Source organism: Triticum aestivum, chromosome 6A (genome assembly GCF_018294505.1).
Source record: "Triticum aestivum cultivar Chinese Spring chromosome 6A, IWGSC CS RefSeq v2.1, whole genome shotgun sequence".
NCBI classification, from domain to species: Eukaryota; Viridiplantae; Streptophyta; class Magnoliopsida; order Poales; family Poaceae; genus Triticum; species Triticum aestivum.
This window is the reverse complement of record NC_057809.1, coordinates 443,605,687-443,620,852: the sequence shown is the minus strand read 5'-3', so window position 1 is coordinate 443,620,852 and position 15,166 is coordinate 443,605,687. Positions and strand designations below refer to the sequence as shown.

At 47.2% G+C, this 15,166-nt stretch overlaps 1 long non-coding RNA gene across 1 annotated transcript; it reads left to right on the top strand.

Moving 5' to 3' along the window:
- The first annotated feature begins 12,843 nt into the window (after positions 1-12,843).
- LOC123130708 (uncharacterized) lies at positions 12,844-13,483 on the top strand. The gene is made up of 2 exons (XR_006463998.1): positions 12,844-13,053; positions 13,231-13,483. It is a non-coding gene; the product is annotated as an uncharacterized lncRNA (long non-coding RNA).
- Positions 13,484-15,166: the final 1,683 nt, after the last annotated feature.

The window sequence follows — 15,166 nt, the reverse complement described above, 5'->3', positions numbered from 1 at the left end:
AGTCAATCCGTTTGGCAGCCAGAGAAGCACACATAGCACCTGGCCTATGTTTGTGTGGATGTACAACCTTCCCCCTGGTTGTGCATGAAGAGGAAGTAAATTCACATGAGTATGCTAATTGAAGGGCCGAAACAACTAGGGAACGACATCAATATGTATCTGGGGCTGCTGAAAGAGGAGCTAGACAGGCTGTGGAAAATGCCAGCCAATACGTGGGACGCTGTAGAGAAAGAATATTTCCCTATGAGAGCCGCACTGCTCACGACGGTGCACGACTATCTCGGTTATGGATATCTCGCGGGGCAGGTGGTCCATGGATTTTCTAGATGCGTCAGGTGCATGGATGACACAATGTATCGCCAGCTAGATAGAGATCCCGGGACTTCGAAAACCGTGTTCATGGGACATCGAAGGTGGCTTTGCGACGATGACCCGTGGAGGAAACGCAAGGATCTGTTCGATGGTGAAACCGAACCCCAAAGACGCCCGCGTACGAGGAGCGGCGAGGAAATAGACCAGCTGTTGAAAAATTGGAAAGATTGCCCACTGCCGGGAAAGAAGCAAAAGGTGCCAGAGCCGGGAAAGAAGCGAAAGGCGCCAGAGCCGCTGCTGAAGGTATGGAAAACGAGGTCTGTTTTCTAGGACTTGCCGTACTGGAAGATCCACCGTGTGCCTCACAGCCTTGATGTCATGCATATCACGAATAACGTGTGCGAGAGTCTGCTTGGTACCCTGCTTAACATGCTAGAGAGGACCAAAGATGGGCCGAAAGCAAGGGCAGACTTGAAATCAATGGGCATCAGGGAGGAGCTTCACGCTAATGATGAATATGATGATGATGATGAGGCGAAGCAGGACATGGAAAGTGGTCGCAAAGGCAAAAAGGCCAAGAAGACCGGAAATGACTACCCTCCCGCGTGCTTCACTCTAAGTCAGGAGGAGATCGAGTAGTTTTTCACCTGCCTCGTAGGAGTAAAACTTCCTAACGGTTACGCGGGGAAGATAAGCAGATACCTAGACCCAGCGAAGCAGAAGTTCAGCGGGATGAAGTCTCACGACTGTCACGTGCTGATGACATAGATACTTCCAGTTGCAATCCGTGGGATCATGGACGCGCACGTCCGTGAAACGCTATTTGGCCTATGCAACTTTTTCGACGTCATCTCTCGGAAGTCAGTTAGCGTGAGGCAACTCAGAAGGCTACAGGAAGAGATCGTGGTGATACTATGCGAGCTTGAGATGTACTTCCTGCCCGCATTCTTCGATGTTATGGTGCATCTGCTGGTCCATATCCTGGAGGATATCATCCAACTCGGGCCGACGTTCCTGCACAACATGATGCCGTTCGAAAGGATGAATGGTGTCATCAAAGGATACGTTCGCAACATGTCACGTCCAGAGGAAAGCATGGCCAGGGGCTTTCTGACCAAAGAGTGCATCTCCTACTGCATGAATTATCTAGGCATCGAGGACCCCGTTGGTCTGCCCGTTAACAGGCACCTCGGCAGGCTCGCTGGATGGGGTCACCGTGATGGTCGCCGCGAAATGCATGTCGACTTTGAGGGTCGACTCACCGACTTTGAAAGACCAAACCTAGTCGCGCTACAACACATAGACGTGGTCGATCCTTGGGTGGTAGAGCACAAAACCTTTATTGAGAAGACGTACAATGACCGTGGCCAACAGAGGACGGACGGAGATATAATCAAAGAGCACAACTCATGTTTCACGCGTTGGTTCAAGCAGAAGCTTCTGTCGTACCCTTTACATGAGGATTCTTCCGCGGAAGAACAACTCATATTCGCCTTGTCACAGGGCGTCGAGCACAACCTAATGACCTATGAGGCGTACGATATCAACGGCTACACATTCTACACCGAGGACAAGGACATGAAGAGCGATGGTTATCAGAACTCCGGGGTAATGATGGAATCCTACACCGGTAACGACAAGGACAGATACTACGGAAGGATCGAGGAGATCTGGGAGCTGAGCTACGCTGGAGAGAAGGTCCTGATGTTCTGTGTCAGATGGGCCAAGAGCGTCCTAAAAGAAGACCGGTATTTCACCACCATGGTTATACCCGAAGCCAAATCCAAGACCGCGGGCGCAAACGTCACCACGAAAAATGAGCCATGGGTACTGACTTCCCAAGTGGACCAATGCTTCTTCATTACCGACCCGTTAAAGCCCAGTCGTGTTGTCGTGAGGAGAGGAAAAAGGAAGATCATCGGAATGGTTGGAGTAGCCAATGAGCAAGACTTTGACAAGTACGGCGACCCGAAGATCGAACATGACGATGACGATGAAGTAGCAGCATACACCACAAGAAGAAGCAGGACCACCCTACCTAAAGGACGTCCGTTCCATAGAAGAACTCCATTTGTGAAAAAGAAGGGCAAGAAGATTGTGAACAGATAGCTAGCTAAGATCGATTGCATTTAAATCGTAGCCTTCATTTCTCGATTGTATTTCATGGGCACTTTTTGAACTCATGAATGTTTTTAAATTTCATGGACACTCGATCTCGATCCCCCTCCATCTCGATCGCTATCCCACCTCGCCAGATCCGGTCCCCCTCGCCGATGAGCACCCCCCGCACCATCTCCCTCGCTCCACCGGCCGCCGCCGCCGACCCCCCGCACCCACCCCCACTCTACCGCCACCGACGACCCACCGCACCCTCCCCCGCTCCACCGGCCGCCGCCGCCGACCCCCGGCCCGCACCCTCCCCCACTCCACCGTCGCCGACGACCCACTGCACCCTCGCCCGCTCCACCGGCCGCCGCCGCCGACCCCGGCCCGCACCCTCCCCCACTCCACCGCCACCGACGACCCCCCGCACCCTCTCCCCCGCACCCTCCCTGGCCCGCTCCACCGTCACAAATGAATGCAACTAAAATTGCAAAAAAAAACAAATTTGATTATATTTTCAAATAACAAATTTGATGATATTTTCAAATAATAAATTTGATGATATTTTTTCATATTCATAAATATTTTCAAATAACAAATTTGATGATATTTTTAAAAAAATTATTACTGTTTTTATAAAAAATATTATTGTTATGATTTAAACAAGTTTGAACATATTTAAACACAAATAAATATCAAACACCATTTTAAATGCATAAAAACAAAATTTGGGGAGCCTGGGAATCAAACCTAGAACCTCCTAGTGTGTGTGCTGCGTGCTGACTAGTCGGGCTAGTGGGCGTGTTCTGATGGAGATAGGGTTAGGTGAAATATAACCTGACCAGTCGGGCTAGTAATTAAAACAAAATTCTAATGGCGCACCAGGGGGAGGTGCGCCATTAGAATCGTCGTACTTATGGCGCACTAGGGGGAGGTGCGCCATTGCTAACCCTCTCCCACTCCACATATTCCCCTCGCACTGTGGCCTCCCTCCCTCCCTCGCCAGATCCCCCAATCGACCCCAACCGTACGCCGCCGCCCCCTTGCTCCGCCCCCTCCGTCCGCCGCGCCTGCACGCCATCGGCGATGCCACCGCCACTATGGTCTTGCGCTGCCCCGACCCCCGCGGGACTCCACCCCCGCCGCCCCCGCGCCCCCCGAACGCGATCGGCCGAGCGCGCGCCGCCCGCTCCTCTCCTCTTCTCCCCTCTCCTCTTCCCTCTGACGAGCGAGGGCCTCCTCCGGCACCTGCAGCAGCCGGCGAGCGCGGCCTCGACGCACCCACCCCGCCTGCCCCTACCGTCCTCCGCCACCGGCCCATGCTCTCCTTCGACCACAGCGAGCGAGGACCCGGACGAGCTCGGACCCCGACCCCGACCCCTTCGCCGACCCCGACCCCTTCGGCGACCAGGTACCTCTCCTCCTTCCTCCTTCCTCCCTCTCTCCACCATTCCCCATTCCCTCCCTCCCTCCCCTCGACCGTGGCAGTCTATGGTTGCAAGTTTGGGGAGGTGCGACCACTCGATGACGGGCGTGGCGGTCCTCCGCATCATCTTTTGCTGCAAGGCTGCAGGGAGTCCATGCTCTTCATTGTTCGCTAGGTGACGCCGCAGCCGTAGGTCCAGCTTGACCACCACGGCGGCGAACTGCAAAAGGCATTTGTATCCTTTTCCACTGCTAGTGGCAATATCCTCAACCCCCCATCTTTTTTTCATTTTGTTAGTTTGATTATTTTTAAATTGATGTGCCACGACCCAGTAGAGGCACATCCGAATTTTGTGTTTAGTTTTCTCACCCCAAATTGCATCCCATGACCCAGTAGACTAGTACAGATGACATGCCATGACCTAGTGCACTAGTAGACATGTCATGGAAAATTACACCACCATTCTGTACCATGGTATTTTTGTGATATATAGTTTTTGATCTGGTTCAGAACTGGTAGGGGTATTCTAGGGCAATTTCCAATATGCAGTGAATGGCAAATTTAGATTCGTTCCACCACAATTTTTCCATTTTTTTCTTAGGGAGAAAAAAAAATTTGCCGCGGCAAATTCATACGTTCTGCCATCACTACATAGGAGTTCTTTCTTGCCATGCCGTAGTTGCCATCAAGCTTTACATTTATGTCATAGTTTTGATGTGTCAATCGCATTATTTCTTCGAGCTGATGCATTTTATTTCTGAATTTTTATGTAGCTAGCTGAGTAATGTTATGGCCTATGAAATTCTGTGACTTTCATAACATGGCATTTCTACCACAGCAATTCCATTATTTTTTGTCACATGTCATATTCTAACATTTTTCATATTCCTAGTATTTTTGTTCATAACTTGGCAAATTCATTAATGGTCGCATGGCAAATTCAGCTATGGTCACATGGGAAATACATTAGAAAACTATTTAACACACATGGAAAATTTCTTTTTATAAAGCATGGAAAATTTAGTTCATGGATCATGGCAAATTTTACCAATTCACCATGGCAAATTTAGTTGGTCATCTGACCGTTGGCAATTTGTTCCATGTATAACCATTGATTATGCCTTTGAGGCAGTTAGTTAACCTCTCACCTATGTTCATGCAGGGATATTATTCTTGGAAAAGCCACTGTTGGTGACGGAATAGAAAGATAACAAGGTACCTATCTTCAGTCCCAATCTAACAGGGTAGTCCATGGATTGAAACTAGCTAAAGGAGATTCAAACTGCCGAACCTTTAGGTTAACAACTCAACGCAAACCAATCCCTGAAAGCAAAAACTCAACACAAACCAAGTGCATTATTTTGGTGACTGTTTTCATGTTTGCAGAACCAATATTTTTGTGCCAACAATCAGTTTACTCCCTCATGCCAACAACCATTCATTTTTCAATTAACTCCTTACAGTTCAGATCATATTTTGATTGTCAACAATAGTGGACTTTTAAGGCTTTTTTAGAGGCAATACTAGTGGATATTAGCCCTTTTTACAGGCAGTAATAGTGGAATTTTAGGCTTTCTTGGAGGAGTGTGTTTCATGCTGGCCTACAGTGATGAATTAGTCAGAATTGTGTATGATTGTGCCTAAAGTAGATAATCTAAAGATACAGACAAAATAATTAGGGGAGCATGTGTGAATCTAAAATATATTGTCAACTTCCAACATTTTCTCTGTTGTCCATGTGGTTGAAGCAATGAAGTTGAGTGTGTCATTCTTGCTATGGTCATGTAAGAGAAATGCTCTGCCTTGCTAATTTTACCATGAGATTTGGGGTAATCAGCTAGTTCTGGTCAAAGCAAGTGGTTTTCCTGAGCTATGCCTTGGTTAGAAAATGATGCATGATGGTTTGTTCAGAAGAGGAATAATCCCAGGATAGCACGTATCATGGGGTCAAACCTGGGACCCCTATTATAATTTGATTTTGATTATTAATTTTTCTGTGAGCAGATGAATTACAGTGTTTGTGTTGTAATGAAACTTGAGCTGAAATAGAACTTGACAGCCTGTACAGTGAATATATGGAGTGAACAGAAATTGACAGGTTTTCTTGACTGAATTCAGTCCTGTACAGTGAATATATGAAGTCAATATACAGTCATTGTAATTTTTGGGAGTAATTTTTGGTGTCAAATCACTCAAGCAGTAACTGAATTTTCAAACTGAACTTGACATAATACTATTCAGTTAATTTGCTTGGACAATAGTATGTATGCTCATCACTTTATGTATGGTGTTATGCCTTGTTATCTCTGTTCAGTTGACTAATTAAGCACTAGGCTCATCCATTGTACAAGTTCACCTGTGAACACTTGAAATTAGTCAGGACATCCCGTATTGATAGATGTAAATTGTGTCCTGTAGGCTTTGAAGCACCGGTTTTTCCTGTTTCTAACTCTGAATCTGATATAAACCATACTATTGGCATAAGTGGTCTTTTGTATATGTGTTGATGCTTTGTTAATATAAAGCTATAGATGATGTTGTACTTGTGATGATGCTACTTGTGATCTTCTGAAATGACCCATTGGCGACTTCATTACGCGGGGATAATGATATTGCAGGTACCCTGAGAGGCCCTTGAGTTTGCTGGAATGTCAATTAACTTCCGTTTCGGCAAATTCGGGTACTCCGTATGTCCTATTTTCAGCAAAGGTCATGCTGAAATTTTCCGTGAATTTTAGCATGACTTTGTAAAAATAGGACATATGGGGTACTTGCGACTAATGCATGGGCCGGGGTATCTTAGTACTTAGTTAAGTAGGATCAACTGCCCCGCCATTCTTGCTGCATAGGTGGCAATAGAGCCAAGTGATTAGTGCCAAGTGATTAGGCCCAACCTATGGTGCCTCGGCATTGATAAACCATAAATGATGAAAACTTAACTTAGCATTTAGGGTTCCTCGGCGTCGACAAACCCTAAATTATGAAACCTTGGTTTCTATAGGGTGCCTCGGTGTCGATGAGAACCTAAATGATGTACGCTTAGGCTTTTAGGGTGCCTCAGCGTCGACAAACCCTAAATGATAAAAGCTTACCTTTTAGGATGCCTCGGTGTCGACAAACCCTAAATGATGAGACCATGATCTTGTTCCTTGACAATAACCAACTTTTTGACCAAACTTTTTTCCTATTTAGAGCGAAACATGGCCCACAACGATGAGGCTGGCGGTTCGGGCGGCAAGCAATTCTGGGAGCTGTCCCAGGAGATGGAGGAACAACCTCACCGCTATGAGGACGCCGTGGAAGACACCGATCCTGACTACACGAACACTAGTGGCGTCGGGGATGACACCACTGATGGCACCGCCGAGGATGCCACCACTGATGATGGCGGCGCACGCACAGATGGCAGCCAACCGAAGAGGCAACGGAAGGACCGGCGCCCGTGCGTGCTTGGCACCGTCAGGGAGGAATTTACTAAAGTGAACTCCGACGGGCATCCGACGGCGCCCAAACAAGTAGTCAAGGGGTACTCGGTTCAGCTTGGGTGCATTCTCCGGAGCACCGTCTCGATCAACACCGAGAACCTAAGGCATAAGGTCCGAAGGAATTTGCATAGCATTCTCTTCACGAACCTGCACGAACGATACATGTTCCCCGCTGAGTTTGGAAACACACGCCTCTTAGGAATAAAGTGAACAGTGCCGCCCTCATGAAGATGAGCACGGCCCTGTCTACTTGGAGAAGCACGGTGAAGGCAATGATTGATAAAGGTGATAGTTATGACAAGATCAAGGCAAAATATCCTTTGATGAGCGAAGATGACTACAAGGAGTTCAAGATCAAGTGCGAGAGCCCCGCAACCTCCGAATCAAGTCAGTGGGGGAAAGAAATGCGGCAGTTGAACTTAGGGGTCCACCAATTCGGTCCCGGCGGTTACAGAGTGGCGGAGCCTATATGGGACAAGGAGGACGCGGAGCGTGCCGAGCAAGGCCTACCGCCCCGCTTCGAGAAATACAGTGACAAACAGACCAGGAACTTTCTCAAGGACCGGTACAAGGAGGACCCGGTAACAAAGGAGCTTACCATGGATCCGAAGACCAAGGAGCTTGAGCTTGTTCTAGTAAGGAATACACCCCCGCGTAATTAGCTCCATATGGTTGCATTCTAATTAATCCCCAATATTTCTAAATGGTTCACGTTCCTTCCGCGGGACAAAGAAAGTAGTAGCGCGGGGTCGTCTCAGAGCTCCCCTTTCAAGACCCCTTTGAATAGGGCATTGAACGTAATGAAAAACAAGGATAAGCTCAGTAAGCCAACGTTAGCTGGTCGTGCCGGCAAAGGCTTGTCCACAAAATGTTCGTCATACTATACCGCTGGTGGGAGAAAGGAGAAAAAGACCAGCTCGAAAAGCCAGTTGCGCGAGGTTGAAGCACTCAAGGCACAAGTGGTGCGGATTCCGGAGCTTGTCCAAGAGCAAGTGGAACAACAACTGGGAACGAAGCTCAACGCCATGGTGCCTACGTTGATTCATGGGCTGACGACGTGGATTGTGGGTGGCCAACAGGGGCCACCCCCGGTTCCCAGCTTCATGGCTAGCAACTTGCACAGCGCGTAGGCGGCGCCATTGGTGTCTCCGGTGGTGCCATTGGTGTCTCCGGCGAAGGCGGTATTCGTGTCTCCGACGCCGGTATGGGCATTGGAGCTTAATGCACCCGGGTGTACGCCGGCCGGCACCTCGCCAGCAAGCGGCCCCTCTGTCAGTTGCACGCCCGCCGTTGGTGGTGCCTCGACATTAGCCGAGCTCGATGGCATCACGGTACCTAAGCCTCTCGGCCGATGACTTCATCTCCTTGCCTTCGACTGGGCATCCCTGACGCCCTACATGTTTTCACAGGGCGCCGCCGACATTCCTTGCACTCTCCTGCACTTTGTGGGCGGCGAGTTGGTCGATGTCGCCAAGGGCAGAATCGTTCAACCGGGAAACCCCATGTTCCACGGTAATCCGATGCCACCCATAGTGTATAGGGTTGAAGTGGTTCGGGTGCTGCCAGGCTGCGACGAGCTGTTACCTCCGATTCGACCTGCTGGGGCCGACGAAGAAGATGAGATGACCCTCAGCGCCTGCATAAGCTGGCGCCTGCTTTGGCCGAAGAGCCAGATTCGTTTGGGGGCGGGGGACACCACCCCATAGACAAGACCGCTAGTCGTGCCGGCGCCAAGCCATGGCAAGAACGCCGCAACGCTACCGGACATGTCGGACATCCCTATGGCACAGGATCCGGACATGCATATGGCACAGGATCCGGACGACGATGACAACGACGACGGTTCATTTACCAACGTCGATAAGTACTTTGCCGAACATGGGTACGGTGACGAGTTCTGCGGGCCTCCTTCTCAAGAACCCAACCAAGACGACCGCGATCTAGCTGGTGCGGCAAAGAAACCCAGTTGCAACAGGCATCGTCTGGCGTTCAGTTCTCAGGAGACGCCTCCAGCTGCCGCCTTCACCGAGCCTCAAATAGCTGAGGTGCGAAATATTATCAGCCCCAACACACTCAAGAAGGCGGTCTGTGAGAAGAACTCGGTCCCATTACTGCAGATCAAGAGGAAGAGCCGGAAACGGAAGACTAAAAAGGGCGCCGGTGCGAGCCAGCCGGCACCGAGTATGATCCATGCTCAAGACGGGCCACCTTCACCTAAGGATATCTCGAGGAGGGTGCATGTGGTGGGTAGGGCGATGCTACCGACAAATATGCTCAATGCTGCAACCGGTGCTATGCGGAGTCTGCACGACAGTGTTCTTTCTTTGGAGAAGCGGCGTCTCAGAGAGAATGATGTGGCATACCCGGTTTTCGTGGCCAAGGTGCCAGAGGGCAAGGGCTTTGTGGATGGCGACATCGGGGGTACGATCATCCTGCGGTTTGATGACATCTTTGCTATGTTTAGCCTTCATCTGCTGCACTACACCTTCGTTCGGCTGTTTTCGCTGAGTATGGAGATGTGGATCATTAGAGACAAGACCCCGGACATCGTGATAGTCGACCCCTTCTACATGCGTGCCAAGATCTTGAGCAGCGCTGGGGACTGCCAAGTCGCGAGTTCACACCTCGAAGGCGTCATTCTGGCAAACCCAGTTAAGGAGAACTTCCTTGTGGCTTACTTTCCCGAGTAAGTCATCCCTTAACCGCCCCGTAACATATGATTTCTTAGATTTCGATCGTTCTTTTTTTTTCTAACATTCCATGTTCTGTGCAGTGACACACATTGCACACTCATCCTCTTAAGCCCGAAATATTCCACGGCCACGTATTTTGACCCGAACCATGACTCCAAGATAGACTACACAAATATCAAGAAAGTTCTTGATGATGTTCTCCCCGGCTACGCCAAATCTGTAGGCACCTTCACCAAGGCAGTTCGTAAGTACGGCAAGCACGTGTTCGCCCGCAATACGACGTTCTGCTGCATCAAGCAGCCGCCTCCATCACATGCGAGTGATCGTAAGGGACCATCATCACCTTCTGCTACCAGATAATCTCAAAGATTGGGCCGCGAGCTTGTCGGCAATCCAGGACGCGGACATCAGACAAGAATTCTTTCGCATCCAGTCGGAGTTTGCCGACATCATCCATCAAGATGTCCTTCATACCTCGGGGCAGTTCTACCTCAGATATCAACCGTCCAACAGTGAGATAGACACAACGCTACAAATGTAGGCTGACAACACCAGCGATTTCATGACCATCACAACAGACGGCGGCTTCATCCACGCTCCTGTCCCATGAGTCGAGTCGAAAGTAGTGATGCTATGTGTAGTTCTGAAACATTGATTGGCTCATGTTGTAATTAAACTTTAATGAATTGTATGTCTCTTTGGTTTGGACAGTCGTTCAACTTAGATGTAATCGATGCTATTTATTAGTAGGACCATGAATCGTGCTATTAATGTCTTGCTTTTCTCTTCCGATCCTTTTGTTGCATACTTATATATTGCTTATGTATTGTCTGTTGTTTGCCTTGTGCATAGAGATGCCATCGTATGTCGTGTACAAGGGTAAGGTTCCCGGAGTCTACGACGACTGGGAGGAGTGTCGGAGACAGGTTCACCGTTTCAGTGGTAACAGCTACAAAGGGTACACCACTAGGGCGGAGGCGGAATCTAGATACGCCCGCTATCTAGCGGGAGAGAGGAGGCAGTGTTGGAGGAACCGGATGAAGACCAGTTTCATCGCGATGATGCTCATCGTGATGACCGTAGCTCTCTTCTATGTGATGGTAGTTTAGATGATCGATATTGACTTGTAATGTTAAGACAAACTCGATACTCGCGGTCTCGAGACTTGTAATGTTTTATCTTTGTTCGGTCTTTTGAATTCGGAGACTAATATGATGAATTGTATTCGGAGACTAATCTTCTATTGTATTCGATGAATCTGCTGTTGATGTGTGCTGCTGTCTATATTATGTCCAATAATATATTTTGTAACCTGTGCAAAAATCAGAAAAGTAAAAAAAAAAACTAATATTCATACTAATGGCGCATCACCTCAAGGTGCGCCATTAGTATGCCAAAGGATACTAATGACGCATCACTACAGAGTGCGCCATTAGTATGCCAAAGGATACTAATGGCGCATCACCCCCACAGTGCGCCATTAGTATGCCAAAGCACATGGTTGAATATGGCCCCCTGGGAGGCATACTAATGGCGCATGGTGTTCTATACTAATGGCGCACTGCGTGGTGCGCCATTAGTATACCAGATACTAATGGCGCACCAGTGGTGCGCCATTAGTGAAAAATACTAGTGGCGTGATACTAATGGTGCACCAGTAGTGTGCCATTAGTAGGCAAAACTGGTGCGCCATTAGTAGGCAAAACTGGTGCGCCATTAGTAGGCCTTTTCCTAGTGCTAAGGTGCAGGCACCGGGCAGTTGTCAAGTCAAGCAGTTGCCGAGGCGCGTGGGGAAGTGAAGACGCCCACGTCCCATCAAGTGCAACGCATCAGCCTAGCCCGTAGGTGACTGGGGCCCGTGGCGCTTCGCCCTTGGCCTTTGGCTTCGTCTCGAAGCCAAGTCTAAGTGCGCCTTGGGCCCGGGGGCTACTGTCGCCATTCTGGAAACCAAGGTACCTAGACTTGCCTTCCTACGACCCATGGCGTGGGTCCATCGATGGCCTGGTACGGCCCATCTATAAGACCACCAAGACAATACCCTTGCTAGGGGCCAAGCTTCATGAGGCGGGTGACACCAAGACCTCCAGAGGGAGCGGCCTCCTTAGGCGACCTCTCGAGGAGCGGAGATTCCTATGCAGGTTCCCAACCTCATGAGGCTACCATGACGCAAGCCATGATGACCATGGCCAGTCGGACGCCAGCGGGCACAAAAGGGGCAGTTTCCTCTTTGGTGCTCAGAAGGCAAGCACAGGCATGGGTTCCCGAGGAATCTAGCAAAGGTTTCCATTCCCATGCAACAAGACCAAGACCGCTAGGACAGCAGGAAGGATGTTATCGCCGATCCCACTGCAACATCACAACCAGAAGCTCTGCAAGCGAAGACCACACAAAAATTGTCCTTTACAAATGTATTTTTATATGTTAACTATCAAGTTGTAAGACATGATGGCCTATTAATAGGTAATATTCTCCCTTGTGTGATGGATCAAAAACAAAATAGCTTGTCCGATATTAGGTGGTGACGATCCGATCATCTTAGAAAATCAATCTGCATTTATGCAACAACTTTAATAGGTAGAATGTAAATGTGTGCATTATTATACTCAACAAAGTTTTTGGTTCATATCCTCTATTAAAATGGATTTAATGCATATAAAGCCACATCTTCTACATAGATCATCACAATTGTAGTGTGCATGGACATGCTAAATTTCTTTATTATTATACTCCATAAATATGTTGGTTTATATCCTCCTTTGGACCAGATTTCTTGCTGATATAGTCACATCTTTCAGATAGAATATCAAAATTCCAACATGCATATCTTCTAGATAGCATCACACAATCTTGTATTTGACTATTTTTAGGTCTCATCTTTCCATGTTATAAGATATCGCGTAGCCTATTCTGATGTGCATCTATTCCATTCTCGTGTACTTGCTTTTGTGATTTTTCATTCCTGAAGAAATGGGCGACATCAAGGTGCCAAGACTGTTATGCGTTCTACTACTCATGCCACTTCTTTTAGTTCCTTGTAAGTATTATCTGGAAACATCACATGAAGAACAAGGCACTTCCTAAATGTGTCTAAAAGAATTTCCCACTAATATGTGGAATTCCTACTTCATGCAAACTAATTTTATCCTCTTTTTGGATGGAACTTCATAGGATCTTAATCTTTTGTACACCATATTATGTGGTTGTTTTGTAGGCTCAGAAGCCAAGACCTGCGAGGTAGCTAGCAGTACCTATCTGACAATAGCATGCAGGGTGGATCCATGTGCTAAAGCCTGCCACAAGGAGGGTTTTACCAAGGGGTTATGTTACATATACCCACCATTTACAATTCTTTGTATCTGCGAAAAAGAGTGTTGAACAAAGAAAACGTTGCAATTCGCGTAGGATGTGTGATGTAACAAATAATAAGGTTGGGTAGTATGATGAATTAATAATGAGCAATGATAGAAGTTGAGTCTATACCAAATATTCCTTACTTAGTCTTAAAGTACAACTAGGAATGCTCACATGAAAATACAACAAAAGCAATCTAATCATGATCCGCAGCACTAGCGTCAACATCTTCACCATATGCGTCAGTATGAATCTTAACTATCAATGTCCTTGAACGCTAGCTTATTTTTATCAACTCATATACTTGCACACGCCGATAGACAATCTTTTCTCCAAGCTCATAGGTGTGTTTGACCTCTAACATATCATAAACATCTATGGCACACACTACATTAGTAGCAGTGTAAGAATCATCTGGTTGTGCAACTTTGTTAAACGAATTACTCTGCTCAAACTATTTTAATACTCTCCAGTATGGCTTACCTGCAATGGTGCCTTCCAAGAAAAATATGTGTTGCTTGATTTGCCAAAATATAAGGCTCTCGGTGCAGTACGACACCTTGACATTGATGGCTTCATAAAATTCACCAGATTTGGGTTTTGAGATCATGATAAATTGGTTATATGAACGGCAACAAAACAGAACCACGCATAGATGAATCTCCAAATTAGAGATACATACTGCAATAGAACAATGTCTGCTATAATAGCACACATTTTAGTTCCCACCTTTTCAAGTGTATTCGTGCTCATCACAACAATGTTTGGTGTCTTCTTGCCTTCGTCGTGTGCAAGGGTGTTGTAGAGCACACATCATCAACAATGCAAGATGCATCATGACTTACCAGAGTACCAGGACCCATTGCTAGTGCATAAAGGGTATCACTAACTGCCTGCCCCTCCTCTCGCATCTTCTTAACCTACAGTTAGAAAATAGACAAGTTGATCACCTTCTTGTACTCAATATATATAAAAACTTATTGTGCAATTCAAATGCTTACGCGGCTCTTAAACCATTTCACAAATCCTTTCCTAACCCATTTCTCATTGTTTCTTGGATTTTGTGCCAGTAACTCCTCTTCGTACATGCTGCAGAAAATAGTGGTCGCGTCAAATATCAAATATATAAAAATGTGCTGCAAGTGTAGTAGATTATGTTGTATAAGTTGCAGTACTTAACACCTACTTGGTATAAGGCAGAATCTCAGGGTAGTTATTCAACACATACAGATGGAACATTCAATACCGTGGTATACGCAAAGTGTTGTGTATACGTGCCTCATCAAAAATTATTTAGTGTGGGGAAATGCTAACCAAACCCAAAGGTATACCTCGGTAAAAACTTAGTGAAGGAAGTACAAGCCATAGGATATGAGAGGAGAAATCGACCGCATAAGATCCACGAAGAGGCCCCTGACAATAACCATGACGTATTCAGGGGCTGAATGCCTGAGCAGATGGCACACACATTGGCTAGAAGGGGTGGCATTGTGGAGCACTCCACTGACCACACCCGTCAGCGGCCCAGTCGCCGCCGAACCGGTACGTAAGTGGAGGCGTAATTCTAAAATACACCTTCGCTGTGGCCCTCGGTGAATTTTCTAATTTATGTTACTTCTCTAACTTTTCTTTATTCTATTGACTAAGCTTTGACCAGGAATAACTCCTAAACCATAAGTCCCAATGAGATTATACATTTTGCATTATTTTTCTAATATTATTCTCATTCAGTGGGAATAATTTGATATTTATTTGAATTGTCTAGATACTGCTGGAGAGAATTTGATTTATTTTAT